Source organism: Mirounga angustirostris, unplaced genomic scaffold (assembly GCF_029215605.1).
Source record: "Mirounga angustirostris isolate CCGP_5_RB_7025 unplaced genomic scaffold, mMirAng1.0.hap1 SCAF_9, whole genome shotgun sequence".
NCBI lineage: Eukaryota > Metazoa > Chordata > Mammalia > Carnivora > Phocidae > Mirounga > Mirounga angustirostris.
Genome location: NW_026991717.1, coordinates 81,654,120 through 81,676,868, shown reverse-complemented (window position 1 = coordinate 81,676,868; position 22,749 = coordinate 81,654,120). Strand labels below are relative to the sequence as shown.

Below are 22,749 nucleotides of genomic sequence, written 5' to 3'. Positions count from 1 at the left end.
GAAGAATATGGCTATGGCGTAGCCCAGGGATCTCTTCTCCCAGACATCAGTAAAGGCCACCAGAGCACTATAAGTTGTGCATAAACTCCCCCCAGATTAAAAAGGAAATGGCTCCCAGGGCAGTATCAAAATAAATTAGGAAAGCATAAGGTGCTTTTGTTTTTGTTATCCTACTTCTCTGATCTTCCTTCAGACCAAGAAACTAGCCTCCCATATCACAATTCTATGAAAACCACATATCCACAAGGAAGTGATCAAAAAGCATGGGGGACATCCATAGAGGTAAAAGTGTCCCATTTACCCAAAGCCCAAGAGTGCTGGGATGCTGCTAAGAAGGGTAAGGCGCAAATGGTACGAAGAGAAGAGCTCATGTCAGTGAAGTCTGTTTACCCTTAAAGCCATATTGGTAGCCCAGACAATTCTAAAATGTCCCTTGGCACTCTCTTGTGCAAAGTAATTGGAAAATGCTGCCCCAACTGATAAAAAGCATTTCAAGTTTCTGCCTAATGTCTGTTATATATTTTCAAAGCCCTGAATGGCAACAAAGATTAAAACTAGTTCTGAAATAAACAACAAATATTTATTGAGCAGCAACGAAGAGGCACTCTGCTGGGACTCCAGGGGATTTGAAGATGTATAAGACTGAGCTTACAATTTAGTTGGGAAGATCAGGCATGTGCACAGTAGAGGTTAAGCTCTAACACAACATGAAAATACTTGAAATGTCAAAAAATACCAGCAAGGGTTTCCATCTCGGGGTGCAAGGCTGTTATTCTCCCAAGGCAAGTTCTAGCCCCATCAAAACAGACAAAAATCTGCCTTCAGGTAATAATAACAGATAAAAATAAGTCAAAGAGATCGCTGCCAATTTTAAAAATGTCCTCAAAAGGCCCTTGATTTTTGCTTGCCCATTTAGTGAATATTATGTACGTTTTAAATAGATAGTTTAGTCGGCTTAATTTATATGCAAAATTCACTAAATACATTCAGAAAATAAGACCAACTCTTTAAATGATGCTCTTTCATTAGGTGTCTGCAAAATATCAAAATAAATGATCAGTTCAGTCATTAAGTAAAAGAAAGTCATCTAATCAATGTGATTGGCATTGATTAAAACACAGCAACCAGCCTGACTTTTTTTTCACTTTTCTATGAAATTGGCTTCTTATAAACTGACAGACGATCTTAAAAGAAAATAATAACTTTGTTTCAACAAAACTTTTCCAAGGAATCAGAATTGCTGAAGTAGGCTCAGAAGACAATGAGCAAAGTGCCCCAAAGTGTTAACCTTTCACTGGTCCTGTGGTCTCTTTAGTAATGTCATTATCTAATCCTGGCCTTAGTTCTCTTATTCAGGAAATAAGATCATTGAGTGAGATGTTTCTGAGGGCCCTATAATCTACAATTGCTCCAGAAAAAGAGTATCTGGTGTTACCAAATTAAATATAATTACTTTAATATTTATAGTCAAAACTTTCTTTGAAAATATCCATACCATGCCCTAAAGTGCTTTTCACTTTCTTAAAATAAAATTATATATACATAAATGCATATATATTCTGTAGGCAAATATATTAACATTTTAAATGCCTAAAGTAACCACTATATAGTAGCAATTTCATAGTTTTACATATTAGAAAACCATCTTTAACTTTATTTTCCAGTGCACCACCAAGTATAGACAAAGTTAATCACATTTTAATAGAATGAGCATAAAAAGACTCAAGGATTTATTTACAATGTTACACGACCTTTTTTGCAATATTTAAGATAAAATGTTCCTAAAAATTCAGACTGTTATTCCTACTTTAGAAATACTACTGTAATTTGACTCCTGATTTCATGTAATAATGTGTAATATTTTCATCGCTAAATTCTATAATTCTATAATAATGTCCTTAAAGTGAAGAAAGCAAATCAGAAATAAACCTGAACCCCACATTGAAAATAGCCCTTCACTCAAATTAGAAGAAAAAAATTCCATACACCTAGCACAAAAAGTACAATTAAACACCACTATTTTTCCTCAGGGTGACTGATTATTGATTTATATAATCCTCATTACTTCCATTTATTATAACTTTGTTTTGCTATTTTGGTTTTAAATAACATCTCCAAATATCACTGGATAAATGTAGTGGTACAGTATGCATAAGGCTCAAAAGCTAAGGGTCAGTGGACAACTGTGACTACAACGGTAATTTGGGTTTTTATTTTAACAATTTACTACATATTCTTAACACATTACAGGAACATCAATATGCCAACTATGGGGACAAAGGAATAAATATAATCAAGGCTTGACATTTGGCCAATGTTAGAATGTAATTGAGAGGTAACTGGTATAGCTGTGGACTGTAAATATGGAAGGTATCATTATTATATGATGTATGATGGCTCTTAATGGGAGAGAGTGGTCATCAGTTAAGCAAATGAACCATTGGGCACAGAATAGATGTGACACCGTGGGTATGATCTACTAATTTTCTAATAGGCAATGGACATTAACTGGTTCACAGATTTTAACGAGGACATATACAATATGTAGTACATATGTGTGAACAAATAGGTCTATATATTTATTTGAGTGAAATGAAGATATTAATATAATACAACTGATTAATTTTACTTCTACATTCCATCGAAATGTTTTCAGATCTACACTTGTTTGTCTACACAAAGAGACTGGGCCAAATCACTGCTTAGAGTTCCTGCTTGATTTGATAATATGACTTGGGTATCAAGAGATTACAGATATGCTGAACCTATTTCTGGATGAAGAAAGGAACAAATCATAATTTCTAGTGTGAACCAAAGTTTGAACTTGGTGCCAGTGAAAGTTTCCGACTCAGTCACAAGATCAAATGGGAACTTGAGTTTGTCTGTTTAGGATCCCCAAGAAGCAGACAATGAAATAAAGATTTGAGTGCAAATCATTTATTTGGAGGTGAAGGAAATACTGGAAAGCTGTTGGGGAAGTGAAAAGCAGTCAATAAGGATACAAAATCAATATGACCACTATGGGCCACTAGAGCTTAATCCCGCCAAGGAACTCTGGGAGCCAGTGTAAACTGCACCTCAGGATTACCCCATCCACGTGGTGAAGAACCTGGTGGACTAACATACCATCTCCATCAGTCACTGGGGACTACGTTAATTCCCTGGCGAGGGCTGCAGTAGCCAGAGAAATTCCTGGAGCAAGGACGCTGGTAGTTGGAAGTCAAGTTGTTGACACACATCACATGCACTGTGATGTTCTAATGCACTCAGAAGCTCCACTTATAAACCCACAGACATGCTGCCACCCTAGTGAGGGCCTTTATTTCCTTTTGCCTTGAATGTTGTAAGCACTTCTAACTGGTCTCCTCATGCACCTAATCTCTCCATTTCAATCTCTCTGGTGCACCACTGCCAAATCAACCTTCCTAAAACATGGTTCCAATCTGTCATTGCCTTGCTCAGAACCTCCCAGTGTCCCCTTTGTCTGCAGAATTAAGTCAAATGTTTCAGGCAATCCTTTTCCGGTCACATTATGTGCTGTTCTCCTGCACTTATCTTGTATTCTGGTCAATGTGAGCAGTGACTACTCATCTGAATACACTTTTGTCCTTGCTTACATCTTACTCTTCACCTGGGAAGGTCTAGACCTCATCACAGTCGATTTCAAAGGGTGACTAAGGTCAACTATGGTGACAGATGGTAGCTACACTTGTGGTGAGCATAGTACAATGTACAGACTTGTTGAATCACTATGTTGTACATGTGAAACCAACGTAACATTGTGTGTCAACTTAGACTTCAGTAAAATAAATAAATAAAAAATAAAAAGATGAGTCTCTTTCATGCGGGCTTCCCTTACACATGCACCCCCCCTTCCGTACTTTCACAGCATCTGATTTCCTTCCTTACTCTCGAATCTACTGGGTTTGGGATTATGTCTAGTTATATGCAATAACTGTCTACATTCTCAGCTCCATGAGCTCAAGATCAAGATCTTTATTTTACTCACCTTGTACCACCTACCCTATCTAGAAGAATGCTTGGCATGCAATAGATGCTCATAAAACAGGTGCTGAGCTGGACCTATGAATGGAGGAATTATGTCATGAAAAGAGAACTGAACCCGGAGTCTGACATCTAAGCTGCAGTCATAACTAGGCATGTGACACTGACGTTCACTTAGCCATTCTGCATCTTGGTTGCCTCACCCATAAAACTGGGAAATGAACTACCCTCTGCCACACAGTTCACAGAACTAACTCAAGAATTAAATAAATTAATGAAGTTGGTTTGATATTTTTCATGACAGGACATCACCAGTCATTGGTGTTAGCAGAGTGAGGTACTATCCCTTGAGGTGATGATGGAGATGACTCCAATCCACTATACCGGGAGTAGCTGCACCAGTAACTGTCCTGACTGTGCTTTTTCAGTTCCAGCTCTCAGAAGCAATGCCTGCATGTAGAAGTTGACTAGCCGGGGAGAGGGATCGGTACTTGAATTTAGTTTGGAGCAGAGTCTACTGGCCTCATATGGAGACTGATAAAGGATTCTGACCTCATGAACACCATGCTTCAACCAAAAACGTCAAATAGGCATTTGTGTGCGTATATAAGTATTTTTGTACATATTTAAAAGAAAGAAGAAATTCGTAACACTGGCCTGCTTATCTACAGTATATACATAGATGATGTTCATAGGATACGCTTTGAATAAGTGTACAGATAAAATACAGGCATGTCCTCATCCTCCTCTTTTCTAAACGGCACACCCCAACTTTATAGGACAGTCATACACTGGCATTGACACACCTTTTAAATATTACTAAAAGGCTGCCTTTCTACAGTGTATTAAGCAGCTGCTTGCATATGAGTATCTTGTTGTCCAGAGTGACAGCTGTATTTTCGCCTGTTTTGACATTGAGTCTGATCTGGGTGAATAGCTCATATCCATTAAAGTGCTATTACAACACTGAATGACTGCCAGAATACTTCCTGATCAATTTTAAAAGCCAGCTAGCTGTCATCATCTAATCGCAACAGCAAAAAACAAATCTTTGGGGAATAAAATGAGATTTTTAAACATTTTTAAGGCAGTGTATTAAATATAATCCCTAAAAACTGTTTGAATAAGAATAATAAGCTACAGAAATGGGAAGGTGGAAATAATATTTTCTGTACTTTGAAACCCCTTACACTTGCATATTGGCAGGCAATCTCAAATACTCCTTAAATTTACCATTTCGACAATCACTGAGTTTGAACTCCTGCCATTACATAACTTAATAAAGCAGCTCTGAAAACAATCACCACAGAGTGCGATTGTGCTCACCATTAAATTTAGTTCTATAAAATTTAAGACTGAATTCAATCATCTCTCTGTCTTTGCTTCAATGGTTGAAATCCAAGTGTTGGGGTTTACTTTTTACTTTTCTCAGCAGCCAGAAAATATGCATATTTTTAAAGCTACAACGCTGGTATTTTAGATCTGCATTTATTAAGCACTGTCAAAGGGAGGTAGAACTCACTGAGACAGTTAAGACCACTTGAATCATCAGTTTAATTGGGGAAGTCTGATTCAAAGTTGTAATTCTGCCGCCATTATACTGACAATATCAACAAATACATAATGTATAAATTGGCATAATCCATTTGGAGGGCAAATATTTAAAGGACGTCTTTTTTTTTTTCAGTACAATTAATCATTTGGGATGGTTTCTTAATGGGCAGTGCTCAGTTCTTCTCATTTTGGTTTTAGCAGTCAGTATTTTCACACCACGATTATGCCAGTAACACTTACTCACAATTTGGAGTGGGCTTTCCCAACCGCAGAAAGGAAATGACCCAACTCCGTCTCATCAGGAGGCTCATGGTCCTCAATTCCATCTGGGACCTCAGAATCAGAGAGTCTGAACCGAAGGCTAGAAATGCTACCTTTCCAACTCATGTTTTATAGTGTGATAAATAGTAATATATCGTATTTTTAAAATCCTTCAGAATGCACGTCTCCTTAATAAAAGAGAACCATTAATGGAAATACTGGGCCGATAAAAAATCATTATTCTTTTTGGAGATTCAAGAGCTCTCCTGAGAAACTGGAACCTATGTAACAAATAGCTTTCTCCAGAATGTTAGATGATCTCCTTCACTTTTGATCAAAGTCTCCCTTCATTTTTACTTTAAAAGACTGTCTTCACCTTTCGATTCATTTTTAAATATTAAAATCGATGGTTTTCTAAGAAACCAACTCTATCATCTTCTCTGCTTCAAATGTCAATGCTCCCCATTGCCTAGAGGAGAAAGTCCAGTCACTTCGCCCAGCATACCATCATTTCAAGCGCTGCACTGCCAAACTCTTGTGGCTCCCTCAGTCCTAGAGATCCCTCCGCCTAGCCCCTCCAAGCACTTCCCTACAACCCCGTCCCTCCAGGCCCTTCTGCAATGCTGCCTTTGCATGTGCTATGCTCCCTGGCTAAATGATTTTCTGATCCCTTCCACCCAGTCCAACTCCTATGTCTTCAAAATACCGCCCCTTCACCTCCGCACCTCCTCCGTGAAGCCATCTTTGATTATCCCAGGTGAATGTATTTCTTCCTTCCTTGGTGTTCCCACAATACTGGCGCACAACAACTCCAGGCCGGAAAGTATAAATGACATGTTAGTTATTTCTCTATCTATCTGCCTATGTTAACTGCCAGAGATACTAGGTTCTGATGGGAACAAAATAAAGTCAATTCCACAGAGTCCGAGCTTATCCCAACTAATGAAACTTATCTCACATGGAGACCTCAGCATGAAAAGAAGAAGAAAGCGGCAGCTGAATGATGTTTCTGGTATCAAGTTCACTTTTGTGTTTATTTTGCGGTTTCACTCACTTGTTCTTTTTTCAATTAGCAATAATCGCGCCTCGGATAAACCTCATTGGCTACAATACTGCCACTGCGCAAAGCTCACTTGTTCTTTTTTATTCTATTATTCCTACCACCGTGCAAGCTTTTTGCTTATAAAGTGGAATATCGAAATCCATCTATCACAGTTTAAATATAGGGAATAGCTGGGGTCTAGTTACAAAACACACCCCAGAAACGACAAAATGAAAATGTCAATGGATTTGAGATTGAACTGCAGAAAAGACCCAATATTTTTCAAAGCTACATGTCATTCCTAAAGGCAAAGCTCCTGGTTACAAGGTATAACTGTATTCTGCCCCTTGGAGGCAAAAACTAAGTGTTCAAAAAAAACGAGAGTAACTAAGATTCACTACAGAGACTGAAGTATAACTTACATGATGGTCCAATGCATGAGCCGCTGATGTTTACCCCCAATAAACTTCTTAAATTTGTAAAAGAACAAGTGACAATTTATGAGCAACCATGCATTGACTGAAAGTCGCCTAGGTTCTATTAGATTCAAAACTCATGACCATGGATGTGATTTTTTTTTTCTTTTAGAGGTTTAACTATACTTTGGACAGTACCGTGTGGTAGAGGCGAGAAGGCACTGGAAAAGGTTGTAACTGAGGTCAGCTATTTGTGCCAATCCCCATTTCCTTCATATCCAGTCCATGACTCTCAGCACAAGTTAGTTCAGCCTCCCCACGTACTGTTAAAAATATGTATATTGCTTCTGGGAAATCTACTGCCCCTTGTAAATTCACATATTAAAGGGTAGCATAGAAGGGAAAGGAATCTGTAATAGAGTCATTTATAGCCAAGCACTAAATCATATAATACAGAAAACAAATGTAGATGGTTTGGAGGGTGGGGGCATATATATTACCTCTCCTCAATGAACATTCATAAAATAAAATGGGATCTCCAAGCTGCCAAAATTAAGTGGACACTGAGCTACTAGAATATCAAAGACCAGGAAATAAAAAGAGAGAGAATGAGAGGAAGAGAGACCCACTTCACCTAATCTGAGTAAGTAGTTAACCAGGTATTCAATATTTGAGAGCTTTTTAAGATAAAATTCTTTTTGGACAATCCTGAAACTCATTACACTAATACGTATCTCCAGAGGGAGAGAGAGAGAAACCTATAAAAGGGTGGGGGGGAAGCCTGGAAAATCAGGAACGAAATGAATAGACTACACTTCTCCAACTCAGCCAGGGATTCCTATTCCTCCTGACTTGGTGCCCAAACACGTCTTTCTCTGAACTTCCCTGCTATTTTGCCAAAAGAGAAAACTTATTTTCCATCTCTGTAAACCCCTAGGAGAGGAGGGAGCAGGAAGACTACTCAATTCAGCCCAAGAAAAATAGAGCCCTTGTGCATATGTCCACGTGTCTGGCAGTGACCCGATCCCCTGCCAACGCTGGTGGTCCGGGCTGGAGGCTATGATCTGACCTAGGACTAGGAAGCATTTTGCTAACCTTCCTTCACTGGGTCAACTGGAGAAAATGATACTCTTAACAGGCAGGAAGGAAGGGCATGAAGCACATCACATTTAACACCACCCCTTTCCCTGAGCTGGCAGGTCCTAGAGAGCACCTGGAATTTAGCTGCTAAGGATTAAGCCTTGTGTAATGAGAGAAACAGCCTCCGAGGGACAGAGGGAAAAGGGAGGAAAACAGTCACAGGGAAAGGATGAGGAACTCGGAGCTCTGGATTCAAGAAGCCAAACCTATTTTCATCTACATGAAATGTTAAATAATAGAATCAATCAATCAAAAAGGTAAAAGAGAGACTAGACATATATTTACACTGGCTGTCTGATGAGCTGGTATACTACAGCTAAGAGGAAGACTGTAAGGTAGACATGAGTCAACTGGGAGCAAGAGTATGCAGAAGGATAAGTCCACTGTGAGGAAGAAATAAAATGGGGACAGGTAAGATGACAGATTTAGATTCTTCCTTAGCTCTTCAGGAGAATGTGAAAACACAGCAAGAAAAGTACTATGGACTGAGAGGAATAAAAAAAAATGGAAAAAAATCATTTAGACCATTGTTAGTATGTAGGCTCCATTAACAAACAAGTGAATTCTGCCCAAAAAGTCACATGAACAGATGCTAATTGAATAGCTACCATGAGTCAAAACTGTTCAAGACTGTGAACACAATAAGGACCATAGAGTCCTTGCCCTCTGAAAACTTACATGCTAGCTGAGAAGGAAGACAGTTAACATATACTTAAAACTAAGCAAGATAAGGGGCACACAGAAGGGTCAGATCCAGGCTTGAAGTGTCTGAGAAGATGTCCCAGAAAGTATCATCAAGGCTGAGAGCTGACAGTTGAATAGGAGCCAGCCAGAGGACAAGCAGGGAGGAAGTGCTCTCTGTTTGCATTAAATAGTCAGCTGATATAAACAAATTTATTTTGATTTGGCATATATAGCTTACTACCTAGAATCAAGATGAGATCTGGAATCTTATTCCTTTTGGAGTAGAACGAGTCTAGTCTGATATTAGCCAAGAAAGTCTTCAGTGAGGATGGGACTGAGGGTTGAAACATTTTAAATAATCAAATTCCATATATCTTTTTTCCAGTATTTTGTCAGTTCCTTCCTTGCAGGGGATACCACTCAGTCAATGTTTAGACTATATGGTTGGGAGTAAAAGAGGTTAGGCAGAATAACAAACATTTATTGATCAGCTACTATGTGCTTCATGCCTGGGATCTTACAAGTACTATATACTGAATTCTTGCAACAACCTAGCACAGCAGATCTCCATATTCTCATTTTTCAGATGAGAAAACAAGACTCAGAAACTTAAAGTGCTTTATTCAAGGTCTCATAGAGACCTTTTTTCAAGCCAGTAAGTGTCAAAGCCATGATCCAAATCCAGATTTGACTGATCCCGAAAACTTCTGCTCAAAACCAATTAAGCTTGCTGCCCTCTGTTCTCTAAAATCTCAGTGATCACTGCAGCAGTAGCAGCCCCTCTGTGCTCTCTTTTTTCTGCTAAGCTTCTTATTTTATTTATTTTTATTTTTTTAAAGATTTTATTTATTCATTTGAGAGAGCGAGAATGAGAGAGAGCAAGCACATGAGAGGGGGGAGGGTCAGAGGGAGAAGCGGGCTCCCCGCTGAGCAGGGAGCCCGATGCGGGACTCGATCCAGGGACTCCAGGATCACGACCTGTAAGCTTCTTATTTTAAAATCTATGAAGACACATACGGTATTTTTATTGATGGGCGTAAAGACCCATTTCAAGAGAGCCTTAATAAATTTAGAAATGTACCAATAGGTTAAGAATAAAGTGGTTTTGAGAACATAGCTATAATGTGTATTTTAAAGGTAAAACTACATCAGATTTACAATTTAGATTTTAAAAACTTATTATAAGAGCACTGCATTCTATAATATTAAAAAGATGAATTTTCTCCACGTTTGATGTTTTCTGCTTATAAAATAACACATGTTCATTATGAAGAGTTTGAAAACCACAGATGAATATAAATAAATAAAGGTCATCATAATCTCAACATACAGATTTAGTCCACGTGAACATTCTGGTATATTTCTATATTCCTGTATGTGTATCAATGTATGTGCTTGTAATTTTTAACTAAGATCAAAATTGTGAATAATGTTTGGAAACTGACTTTTTTCATTGAATACTATATGGTGTTTCCCTACAACCTCATAGTATTCAAGAACGAGATTTTCAGTGAATGAATTACATTCTTATCCTATAGACCTGTACTGTCCAGTATGGGAGTCACAAACCACATGTGACTATTTAAATGTGTCCCACCATTGTGTCCTGTCTTAAAGATGTACGGAGTTACTCTTCTAAAAACATAGTACAATATCTGTTTTTCCTGCAATTTATCCACATCGTGAATATGTAAGAGCCAAATCAGTGTCTTACTCATCTTCTCACCTCTGCTTTAGTGTCTGACACATAGTACGTGTTCAATAAACATTTGCCGAATTGATCTGAACATATGCCTGTCTGAGATTTACAGGGTAATAAAGGCAAGGCTACACATGGTAGATTTTTGTATAATCTATAAATATATGCATAATAAACACATCTGACCTCTCAACTTTAACATAAATATTGTAAACAAACACAATGTAATATTCAAGACAAAAAAGCTCATATGTGTTAGTAATTTATATCAAGATCAGGAAAATGTTTCCCTAAAACCCCAAAACCATTGAAGGATTTAAATGTCTAATATGAAAAGGATATATTCTGAATATTCTTCCCATCCACTTTACCAGGGCCACATTCAGGTTATTATAAAACTACAGAATCAATCCACCTTTAGAATGCATTTTTAGAATGTAATAGGAATGACAATAATTGTTAACAGCCTACAGATCTATTTCCAGCAGCAGAAAGCATCAACATATGTATGAAAAAAGGTGATTCTGACTCAAAGTCAAATTAGGAAATAAGATACATAGAAGAAATATGGAGATTAGGTCACACCTTCCAATGAAAAGAAATATTCATTCCAAAAGTGATGTCATGGGTCAGCTTTGAATCCAAGTGTAAGGTTAACATTTTGTCTCACTGGAAAAAAATGAATTTGACCTTGTAATATTTACATCACACAAAAACTACCACAGACACATTTCTTTCTGAAAGCCTTCAGATTGCTTCTTGTCAAACCGTCTGTGTCAGAGATGTGAAATGTGATCTTAACTGGTAGCCATATTTGATGGTGACAACCCAGGAGACAGGGCTGAAAAGGGTTTTAGTGTGTCCTCTTTTTTTTTTTTTTTTTTCCTAACTTGTGTTTGCCACTATTTTTATTATGTCTGCCTGGAAGAGTACAGATGTCACTGAGGGCAGCTCTTGGATAGAATTGCTTCTTTTTACAAAATTGTTAACAGTCTTGGATTAAAAATTTAAAGGCAATATATTCCGTTTGCACTCAGAAAAGCAAAGTCACACACCCCAACTGTTGACTAAAACACTGTAACTCACTGCAAAGCAAACCCAGAAGAAAAGATTCTGAGCATGACACTGGCAAATAAAATAAGGTATCATAAGAAGTCTATTTTGATGAACAGTAATAATAATATAATATATTCTTTATTCCTTTCAAAACTGATCATTAATTATGGGAAGGAAGGCATTGCAAGGTTTATTGATACACACTGATTAGACTATGAATAGTGTTTTCTTATACAAAAGTAATATTTTAAAAATCTCAGCAAATGTGGGGCACCTGGGTGGCTCAGTCAATTAAGCATCAGACTCTTGATTTCGACTCTGGTCATGATCCCAGGGTCCTGAGATCGAGCCCTGCATCGAGCTCCACGCTCAGTGCAGAGTCTGCTTGAGATTAGCTCTGTCTCCCTCTGCCCCTCCCCCTGCTCGTGCTCTCTGAACATAGATATCTTTTTTTTAGACAGATGTTTATACATATATTTAAACACATAAATATATACTTACTTACAGATAAAATGCATAAATACATAGAAAAATCTCAAAGCATATACATCAACTATTAATAGTGGTTACTCTTGGGAGTGGGAGTAGGACAGATGGATAGGGAGGGAGGAAGGCCCGTATACTTTTTACATTATATGCTTCTGCCTTGTTTGAATTATTTGTAATAAGGACGAATTATGTTATGATAAAAAATACGAAGAAAATTTTCATATAAGGACCAGGGTTTGTAGAACCTGTGTAACTGCTTTAAAATATGTCCAGTGATTACACTTCTTTTTAAACATCTCTGAAACTGTGCCATTTCTAACAACTTTAGTGGAAATGCCTTGTAGGATATTCAAGAGGCTTATATATACTTTTGTTTCATCTGCAAGACTTATGCTGCAATGCATTCTTTAATTTATTTTGTATTGAATCCTAATCTCTATCTTCATTATTTTCCTATAGACATGAGAAAATTTATGCCTTGTATTTTGGAAACCAATATAAATATCCCTATTAAAGGCCACACTATACCTATCAAAGGTGATTTCTCTGACATGCTTAAAATTTGGTAAATGAGCAGAAGGCTACAGAGAAGAGGCAGCTAGCTGAATGAGGTGGGAAAAGTATGGGGCTTGGGTCTGACAGACCCCGGTTTGAATGTCAGGCCAGCTTTCTGTAACTTCTGGCATATCACCTAACCTGTGGGATTTCATTTCAGTCCTCATCAGTGCACTGGGGAGGATGATACCTGCCTTGATACGTAATTTCATGGGTAGCCCTTTATATGCATAAAATGTGTTCTTAATAAGTGGTAACAATGATCGTGTATTACCCCTCCTCCTACTATGATTATATTGTCCTTTACGACAAGAACCTAAGTGGATAATGCATGGCACACAGTCGGTATCACAAAATACTACATAATTTACTTAATATTATTATGTATGAAATTGTGTGTAAAGACTAAAGGACTGAAGGAACTCACAGCAGAGACCATAACACGAGGGCGAAAATATTAGGGATAGTGTCAGTGAGAAGAGACATCACCTTTGTTTTTAAAAAGATAAGACTGGGAAGATTGGAAGGCTCGCAGAGTGGGGCCACATGGGTGAAAGGCATTTTTATGTGAAAATTCCTGGATACTAAAACTCTGTACCTATGTCTGGAGGCTGGTTTTGACCCTTGGGCCCTAATTTGTGACTCCTGACACACAAGAAATATACATATTTGGAGAAAACCAGAAAACTGCTCTCTCAGGTGAGGGTAATAGTAAAACTAACTACCACTTTCTGAGCAACTGCTATGTGCCAATTACCCTCTGTGTCTCAATTTCTTTGTCTATAAAATGGCGATAATCGGGTTTTTTAAATTGAAGTAGAATTAACGTACAATATTAGATTAATTTTAGGTGTGCAACATATTGATTCAACAGTTCTATACATTACTCAATGCTCTACCACTCACCATCTGTCACCATAGGCCATTACTGCAATATTATTGACCAGATTCCCTCTGCTGTACTTTTCCTCTCCGTGACTTATTTATTTGATAACTGGAAGTTTGTACCTCTTCATTCCCTTTATCTATTACACCCATCCCCCACCCACTTCCCGTCTGGCCACCACCAATTTGTCCTCTGTGTTGTAGAGTCTGTTTTTCGGTTTCTTTGTTTGTTTCTCTGTTTGTTCATTTAACAGTTCTCAATTCAGGGAAAGCACTGAGAACCTTGCCCAAGACTGGTGCTAGTACTCAAACATTGGCTTTGACTTGGTCATGAAAACAGGGATGGAGTACCAGGCCCCGTGGGATGCACCTGCCTTTCATGGTATCATCTACTCCTCACATGAACCCTGCAACTCACAGGGCAACATATGGGAGGGAGGAGGTGGGCGGAATGGAGTTGAATAGAAAAACATTGGACTTGTTAAAGTAATCACTGTGAAAGGTTTGGGGGAGACCAGTATTTCAAAAGGATTGGTCCAGCTGGAGCAAGGTGGCTGGGAAGCAAAATTGGCACTGAGATTCTCATCCAGACAGTAAGGGGTTTAGGGACAATTCCAGGCATTAGAGATGGATGCAAAGAAGACATCTCTGATCATTAAAAGGAGGTGGGGGGAGACAGGATTCTTGTCATTGTCTGTATAGTCCAACATTTATCATAAAGTGCTTAAAATGTGCCAAAAAACGTGTTGATTTTTTATGCTATTTCATTTAACTATCTCAGCGTTATTCTGGGGCAGTCACCCTTATCATTTGCATTTTGCAGATGGGTAAACAGGAGCTAAAGTTTACAGTACTTGCCCAAGGTCATACAGCTGGTCAGCAGTGGGGCTAGGATTTGAACTCGGATTTGTGTGATCCTAGAACCAGCATACTTGGCCTCTAAACTCAGCCAGCTCTCACATGGCTATACTTCAGATGATAAATTTGCTGTCTGGTTGTAAAAATTAATTGATATTGTTTTTTTTTATTCTTCAGAATGCACCTCTTTGGTATCTGAAGTTTTACCCTGTACTAGATATTGTCACGGCATATCCATTTTTGAACAAAGAACGCAAATCCAATTGCCAATCATCAATATTTTGCCAGGGATAATGTTATCAACAAGACATCTGAAAAAATGTGTCAAGGTATACAGATAACACCCGTGATGTTATTCATTAAAATAATGATCACTCCTTCTTTTCATTGGGTCCAGATTTGTAACCAGACAGAAGAGAGACTCAGATAAAGGAAAAGCAAAAGAAGTTTCTGTACAACAAAATAAAAAGTTAATTTCGTGAAGCCAACTGTTTTAAACAGGGTTGTTTTGGAGACATTGTTCATATCTACTCAAATAGACCCCAGCCCAACCAAAATGTTCATCTGTCACTCCTAACTGATCTTTTACAAAGCCTTAGACCATTGTTTACAAAGGGAATGTAGGTTATTACAGTTGTTGCGCTCCAAATGAATATAGATTTCAATCTCAGAATGCTAGGAGAGGACTTGCATCAATTACACAGAACATCAGAGTCATAATGCAAGTTACCTAGTTCCAGTGATGCACAAGGCAGATCAATCCTTCACTTTCACACACCTTTGAAGATACACCAGCCACCATGAGCTTCCTTTAGCTGACCCTTAAGATAAGCCAGGCAGTGCAAAAGAGTGATAGAAAAGGAAACCATCCCCAGTTGTTAAAAAGCAGAGGCTACTGGCTACCATCAGAAAGCCATTATAATTACTCCTTTTCAAGTGGGCTGTGTGTTAATACAAATACAAATGAGGGGGTAAAAAAAAATGAAGCCCTAATGACAGCATTATGAGGGGAGGTTTCTTCTTTACATTATTTATTTATTCAATGGAAAATTATTTGGCAATTATGATAAAGCAACGAGATGACAATGACTTTCCTTTGAATCACTAATTAAAATGCTGATTGCCTGTGGAGTGAGATGTGCAGTTATGGTCAAACAAGAACTTTCATTGTGCTAAACAGCTTGGGCTGGCCTGACACCTGGGTAGGGAGGGGAGGGTATGAATCAAGCACACTTCACTACTAAAATCAGACTCATTTTTATTCAGCAAAATCCTAACACAGCGTTATGATTCTGGACAAGATAATACTGTGACCAGTAATCTTAAGAGATTTTTTCAAAGAAGGAAAATCCGGGTTCCAAAATGAATAACCGTATGAAGTCTAAGAGTATATTTGATACATATCAAATAGCTTTTCATGTGAAAGTTATTTTTTATAAGTTTGCACTTCTTGTGTTCTTACATTTCTCTACAAGCTACCTTTAGGTACACACAAATGTCAAAGAAATGTTACCTTCTTAACTCAACATAAGTGCTCTTTAAACAGACAATTTCTCTTCAATAATGGAAGAAATGTCTTACAATTAATCGTGAAGAGGAAATTGCTTTTCTTGTAATGTAATGAATTCAGTGCTTTGAATTTTAGTAACTAAAATTATGGTTTTCCCAATAACACTGAAATAGTCATCTTTTTCAAAAATGAAAAATATATTTCTTATATTTACAACTTGTTTATGTTCTTAAAAAATCAATTAAATTCATAAAGTTAAAGGAGAAGAGGTGCCTTACACTAGTAACATTTATCGTTAGGAAATGCATTATTTTGAAAGATTCGATCTCTCACCGAGCAATAAATTCTTAGATCACAAAAGAATGGAGAGGTCATCTACCCCCATCTAACTTAGAAATTCCCTCCACAGTATCTCTCAGAGAATCCTGCCTTCACCAGGACTTGGAGGAGATGATGTTTACCACCTTGAAAGGCAGACCATCCCACTTCTGAATGTATCTGAAGGTCAGCAAAAATCTAAAGGTCAAACTGGCCTTTCCATAACTTCTACCCCTGTAACCAATTCTGGAATACCACAGAATCAATCAATCCCTCTTCCAAATGATCCCTTCTAAATATTTTAAGACCGCTATCCTGCTTCCTTCAAAGTTTCTGCATTTCCCAACTTAGGTTCTTCCAGCTAGTCCCGATGTGCCTTTGTGTCTATCCTCCACAATCTGCCCCTTTTAACAAATGTTATGAGGAAAAACAAAATAATGCATTATAGATGTGGTCAAATTATCCAAGTGTAGGAAGACTGACTTCTTTTCTGTCTATATTTCTTTCTCTTTTTTTTAAGATTTTACTTATTTATTTGTGAGAGAGAGAGAGTGTGAGCACACACAGGGGGAGGGACAGAGGGAGAGAGAGAGGGAGAAGCAGACTCTCCGCTGAGCAGGGAGTCTGATACAGGGCTGGATCCCAGGACCCTGAGATCATGACCAGAGCTGAAGGCAGATGCTTAACCGACTGAGCCACCCAGGCGCCCCTCTGTCTATATTTCTAAAGTCATGATAGAAGTGTGGATCATATTTATCTCTCAGTCAACTAAAACCTCTAGATCAATTTTATACCAAAGATTTTTAACTGAAGTACAAAGTTTATGAACTTCACATCCATTGCTCTTCCATTCCATTTCCTTAGTCCATTATTAACCCTGAGGAAACCCATTCCTTTAATCTTTCTAATGCTTAGTTTCCTTGTTTACAAGATGCTCCCACAGCAACTTCTAGACAGGTACCAGCTACCATTTGCGAAGTATCTGCCAAGGGCCAGGCACAGTGCTGAGGGCCCTATGTGCACCACACACACACAGGCACTATTGCTTCCATTTCACAAATGAAAAAATGAAGGCATGGGGAAATTCAGTAATTTGCTCAAGGTCACGCAACTAGTGACGGGGCCAGGGTTTGAGTTTAGGCCACCCTTAACCACCACATCGTCAGTGACCACACTTCTTAATTTTGAAACTTGTAAAACTTTAATAAACGGACCCACGATAAAATTGTTGAACAGAGCCAGATTCAAACAGTGTCTCTTTATAGATCAGCATCCAGTTTGATTCACTTGTCTTTTGGGACTATTATTCAAAAACCCATGAATCCCTCATCACACGGTGTATACATCCATGAAAAGACCACAATTACGACATAAGATACAATCTCAGGGACTTGCACAAACTAAGATAAACCAACCCTTGAGAATTTCCCTCATCAACAGATTCAGTAATCATATTTTTTAGAAAGGAAGTGAGGTTAGCTTGGCACCCTGGCTGACACCTAATGACTACTGTCTTTTCCCAAGCACGGTCAACTCATCCATTTACAAGTTCCCATCCTGGAATGGGTCTAAGTTTAGGCATCCACTTTATTCAGAATATCAGGATACTGATTCATTTCTTCCTTTCCTGGTTTTTCCAAACATTTCCAAAAGTAGTTCCCCAATCCCAACAGAAAATATCTTTAATACAATGGATGAATCTGCACCATCTTAAGACAACCTAGGAGCTCATTTAGAATCTCTACACCTACTTCAGGTTTTCAGGCTCCTTTAGTTATGGTTGTGCTGCCATTTACAATTTGAAAAATCATTATCCTTTACAGAGAAAACAGAAATTAAATAGAATTTTGTAGCGTTTCTTTCTCTTTTGTTGTTTTTTAACATTATACCATCTGTTCCAAACAACGCAAATCGGCAAATATTTACGGAGCACCTAGAATGTGCAAATATATTTGATGAGAATGAAGGAAACATAAAAATGACAGTGTGGTTTAAAAACCTGGAAGGAAAGTCATAGAGAGAGACATGGTCAAGCGTAATGCAAAGAGAACTGAACACACAGGAGAGCAAACAAGCTGCAAGGGATCCCACAGGGGGAGTGGTCAGTTAAACAATGAGCTACGTCTTTTATTTTCCCTCTTTTTATGTTTCCAGACATACCTTTAAGTCCTTCTTCACAATCCTACATTTTACAAGTGTACTTTGAAAACCTGTGCGTGGTATTTTTTGGGTGACCACTCTCTTCTCTTTGGAGTCATCTATTATGTCAGGACATTATTATTAGAACCTCCTGTACCAATAGCTCATCTTCACTCAATCACTCTTTCATTCTTTCATTTCTTCACTTGTTAAGAAATGTACTGGGTCTACTAAATACCAGAAATTCCTTTAAAGTCCTGAGTCGCTGAATCACACCTATGATATTTTTAGATTATTTACTATGGGCCGAGTGATGCAGGACCACCGGCCCTCAATTTACAGAGCTAAAATCTTCACTTGGATTTTCAAAGATCTGCTCCCTGAAGTCTCAGATTACAGTTCTATGTATAGTTTTCACTAGCCCATTACTCCATTGTGTCCTCAACTATTGGAGGGATTTTTTTTAAAGACAAATCATATTTCTTTCAGAATCTTGGCAGTTCATCTATAGAGATGAAACTCCCCAGGATGGCTACCGCAATGACTGTTTTATAATCTCAATAATTAAAGCAGCATCTTAAAGGTGACCAACTACTATTAATTATTTCATCCACACCCAAATGTTTTCTTTTTTTTATTAGAGGGAGGGACAGAGAGACAGAGAGCATAAACAGGGGGAGGGGCAAAGGGAGAAGCAGACTTCCCACTGAGCAAGGAGCCGATACAGAACTTGATCCCAAGACTCTGGGATCATGACCTGAGCCAAAGGCAGACGCTTAACTGACTGAGCCACCCAGGTGCCCCCATGCCCCAATTTTTTTCTACTCAAATGTGTGTTTTGCTGTTTCTGGTATTTAAAAATATTACTTAAGTACTATTTTCATTTTCAAAGTAATAGATGCTTACAGTTGAAACATGAGAAAATATACAAAAGCAGGGAAAAAAAAGAATTAATCAAAATTTTCCTGCCTGGAGGTATTTTTTTTAATATTTTTTGTGTATTTCCTTCCTGAATGTATGTAGACATGTAGATATGTGCTGGAATATGCACATATGTGTTTATATATACTTATATATCCTGTGTGTATGTGTACTGTTTGTATTACCTATGTAATATACAGTGAATCCTCGCTGTATTATTTTTTTTTAATCTGTTTCTTGCAGGAGAGAAGTCTTTCCATTGTAGTCCTTCCCCTTAATCCTTGGGCCAAGATTTGCTCACAGCCCTTATGCCATAATTAATTTTCATCTTAAAAATCTATAGCTAGCATAGTGACATTGGACCATATTGACTTCTTCCCCATTAATATGCCCTGCTATGGTTTCCAGAGAATTTCCAGGGTCTTCAATCAAACTTCTTCTTCATTAGTCAAGTTTTAATTCTATGTTTTGCTTATTTTGTTTCATTTTCTTCTCTTTATCAGGCTCAAATTTCAATTTAAAGCCCTTTGGGCCCTCATAAGGAGCCCCTTGTCCAGCCCATTCTTCCCAGACCTGAAAAGTGGAAAAACTGGTGAAGACACTATGTATATCTCAAGCCTTATAAGTCTGCATCCAGAGCTTTGGAGACACATTCTCAGGCCCTTCTCACCACCTCTCCTCAACATGCATTCATCAACCCTCAGGTTCAAAGAGATTTAAGAGACCAGCCATTAGTTCTAATTTCCTCACTCCGGGAATATGATGTATCTCTCATGAAGTCATTTCAGGTCTACCTACCACCTCTTTCCACCTCTCAAGAGAGACCACCACACTGTCTGGAGTCACGCTATGAGATTCCTCCATGAGCACTGCTCACCGTCTGGCACAACACAGAACAGTGCTTCCTCAGAAGGCCTGGCCTCATGCTCCAGGAGACCACCTCACATCTGCTGCACAGCTTCAAAGGGACAGAGCTGCCTCCTCTCTTCTATGTGGAATCAAATACCTACACTCACCAACCTCGTGATGTTGGATTATTACTGCCCTTGGATCCTCTTTTCTTCTGTGAATATCTGTTCTATTCAGTTGCCCTGGTCAAAAAATAATCTAAGAATGAGTGGGGCGCCTGGGTGGCTCAGTCAGTTAAGCGTCTGCCTTCACCTCAGGTCATGATCCCAGGGTCCTGGGATCGAGCCCCGCATTGGGCTCCCTGCTCAGCAGGGAGTCTGCTTCTCCCTCTCCCTGCCCCCCCCACCCCCGCTCATGAGCGTGCATTCTATCTCTCAAAACTGCAAAAATAAATAAAATCTTTAAAAAAAAATCTAAGAATGAGTATTATCTCCCAGATATCTAGAACACTAAACCTCTCCATTGCCCAAAAGTGTATTCACTAAAAAGAACAGATATGGTTTTTTATTTTAATATACTAAGCTGTGACTATACATCAGTTAATCATTTAAGATATGTTACATATCACATTAAAGAGACTATATTAATAATGATTTTTATTGGTATGTGATCATTTCAAGATTAGTTCAAAAGAATGGTGTGTAACATTTCATTATACTTTTTATATTTGAGCAGTTTATTTTTAGTTAAGGATACTAATTACAAACATATCTCTATAACTTTAACAGGAACAAAAGGGAAACATATATCTCTACAACTATTATTTCTCTCTTTTTTAATACTAAAATCATGATGTTACGAAACACAATCCTTAAACAAATAACCTACGATTCCCTCTGTCCCTTATCTGTCTCTGCCACAAAATGTATATTCACATCCTCACAAAAATAACATGACAGTGTGCATTTTAATATTACCCAAAAACTAACATTTTCCCTTTTTTCCTATTATAAACAAAATTATGGGGGTAATTTTTTTTTAAATATTTGCTTTTCTGATTTGAGTAATGGCTTACAGGAAATAAGCAGTAAGATCAACTCCACTGATCCTGTACTGAAGATGTTTCACATTGATTTTGTGTGTGTGTTTCACTTGAATGTATCTAGGAAAATGAAAACGGTTTATTTCTTATTTCAACTTTTTGTGACATCTCCATGTTATTACTAACATGAAAAAAAAAAACCAACCAAAATTCTAGAAGACAGCTTGACAGTATTTATCAAAATTTAAATGCATATTCTATTTCTCTAAATTTACCTAAAGCAAATCTAGTAACTGAACAAAAACACAAATGCAAAAACATATCCACAGAATTGTTAATAAAAACAAAATATTGAAATCAGGTTAAACACCCACTAATAAGGAACTGCTTATATGAAACACTACGCAATTAAATACTTTGCAACTATAGAAAATGATGATACAGAGTGATATTATACATAATGTTAATTTAAAATACAGATTCAGATCCATGTGTAACAGTAAAATACAATTTTTAAAAATGTATACCTATCGATGTAATAAAAGTCAAAAGTTACCACTAAAATTTTTTAAATGGTTATATTTCTGTAAGGTAGGATCACAAGTAACTTTGTCTTTAAATGTCTATGCATTGTATGGCATACCATGTGCATGTGTTTCACTTATAATCCAAAAAAGACAATAAAAGCTCCCAGAATATAAGATTTGCCTTTAAAATCATTATCTTAAATCCAAAAACTAATTAAATGAGCAAAACACAGGATTCTGAAGCCCATTTGAAACATTTTTCCATAAGAATACCAAGTCTGTCTAATTTAAAACATTTATAAGGAACCTACTATAAACATTTCAGAACTAGAGAAATATACAAGGCAACCATGAGGGATAAAGAGATCCAAGTATTTATGATGTAACAGCAAACAAACAATTTCATTAGTTTTATAAAGAAACCCTCAAATCTGATTTGCATGTATTCTTTAAGTATGGATATTCCAACTGAAGAAAACAATGCTTTTTCTAACTTCTTCTCCTCATTTAATCAGTGTATCTAATCAGCAAGGGGGCAGAAATCCAGTGGAGTAGACCATTAGAATCTGCCAACCCTCGAAGGTACTGATCATTCTGAGTCAAAAAACCATTCATTCCCACCACTTTCTTGGCCTTCAAGAACGGTTAGATAGATACCATCACTTATGGTACTGATCAACAAATTTAGACTGTGAGTTCTGCCATGCTTGGCCACTGTTTATATATAAACATGTTGATCAAAAGATACAGCTTTGAGGTTGAAAACATCATACCTTTTTCCTGATAAGAGTTTAGTCTG

General features: G+C 37.7%; 1 pseudogene; it reads right to left on the bottom strand.

The window, feature by feature from the left end:
- Positions 1-6,874: 6,874 nt before the first annotated feature.
- LOC123862531 (U4 spliceosomal RNA) lies at positions 6,875-6,950 on the bottom strand (annotated as a pseudogene).
- Between the last annotated feature and the right edge of the window lie 15,799 nt (positions 6,951-22,749).